The sequence below is a fragment of the Arachis duranensis genome, chromosome 5 (genome assembly GCF_000817695.3).
Source record: "Arachis duranensis cultivar V14167 chromosome 5, aradu.V14167.gnm2.J7QH, whole genome shotgun sequence".
Classification (NCBI taxonomy): domain Eukaryota; kingdom Viridiplantae; phylum Streptophyta; class Magnoliopsida; order Fabales; family Fabaceae; genus Arachis; species Arachis duranensis.
In genome coordinates, this window is record NC_029776.3 from 47,426,485 (window position 1) to 47,428,224 (window position 1,740).

General features: G+C 27.6%; 1 protein-coding gene across 1 annotated transcript in view; it reads right to left on the minus strand.

The window, feature by feature from the left end:
- Positions 1–1,740, minus strand: part of LOC107489301 (casparian strip membrane protein 1-like) — a 6,333-nt gene that overhangs the window by 1,960 nt on the left and 2,633 nt on the right. The window lies entirely within an intron of this gene.

Sequence of the window (1,740 nt, forward strand, 5' to 3'; positions counted from 1 at the left end):
GAGACTCAAAAAATTAATTAGGTAATAATATACGCTTGTCAAAAAAAAAAAAAAATAACAGATAAAGATGCGTATAACATATGTTGTACGAATGTTCAATATTGTAACACATTGGCACCTGTTAGAATAGGGACACATTGATTGATTTAGTGTATTCGTGCTTCATAATAGTTTAGAGAAAAGAAAAGTACAGGATATCAATATATTATCTGTTAATTTATTGTTAATAATAATTAATTATTATATTTTAAATACATGTATAGAGATATATATAAAAAATATATCTATAAAGATATTTTTATTAGACACAGCTATAAAAAAGATATTTTTATTAGACATATTTACAAAAATACTTTTATTAAACACAATCATAAATAAGAGTTAGCAGAAGTTGGCAGATATTTTGTTGGTAACGTAGCAAGATTGTTAGAGAAAATTTCACTCCTTTTTTAAAATTGTATTTAAAGAAAAAGTTAGAATTAAAAGACAGAAATTAAAAAATAAAAATTTGAAAAATAGAAATTTAATTAAATTTTTATATTATATTTAATGCAAATAAAATTATTTAAATAACCTTTTTCATCCTCATTTTGGCACTACTGTTCGCTCTCATCCACACTCAGACATACGAAACATCAATCGGTCACTCTTTTGTAACATCGAAGACTACTCACCAAAAGATTGCCTGCTTTTTCTTGTGTTCATCCTTCTTTGTCGCAATCTTTCTCTTACCGTTCTTTCTTGCGTTTGCGTTCATCTATCTCTTTTCGTCATGTTCTTCCTCTCACCGTTAATCGTTCTCGTCACCTCGCCGACAATCGTTCTCGTTGCCTCGTCGGGTTATCAATGTCAATCGTTTTTGTTGTTTTGTATTCATTGTCTGCTCCTTGTTCTGCAACAGCAAGTTTTTCTTCCCGCGACTGGAGTCGTTCATCAGCGTGTTCCCTCCATTTCTTGTTCAGCAGCGACAATGGCTTCTTTGTAAAAAAAATAGTTTATTTTCAAAAGGATATTTTTGTAAAAAAATAGTTTATTTTTTTAAAAAAAATCATTAATTATTTTATTAAAAAATAATGTTAGTTAACACAAATTTTAAATTAGGTTAAAGAGGAGGATTTTAAAAAATTATAAAAGAAGAGGAAAATATATATTTTATAAAAAATATTATTTTAGTATTTCTTAAAGAAAAGGAATAGAATTTTTTCAATAATTTATTATTATTTTTATTTAGTGCTTGTATTTCATTATCAAAAGTATTGGTCAATAAATTTGAATTTTGTAATAGTTCAAATCACCCGCTAGCATGATATTGTCTGTTTTGTAATAACCTAGACTACCTGTTAGCACGGCATTGTCCGCTTTGGCACACAAGACCTCACGGTTTTCTCTTTGACGATAAGGATGCTAGCCGAAGTACCCTACACTCACTCGTCAAAACGCATCATGATAAAGAGAGGTATCCACACCCTTATAAAACTTGTTTCGTTCTCCTCCCCAATCGATGTGAGACCTTACAAATTTGATCTGTAGTATTTATGATAATTACCTATATTTGATTTGTATTTTGTACATATAATTCGATCACATCGAATCCATAGATAAATAAGATCAAATATCAGATTTTAAATTTGTATCCGCCTATTTAATCTTAAGTTCTGATTAATAAAAAATATTATAAATAAATAAAAATATAATATTTAAAAATTCTTTTTCTTAGTCTAATTTTTAATTTGTAGTGCA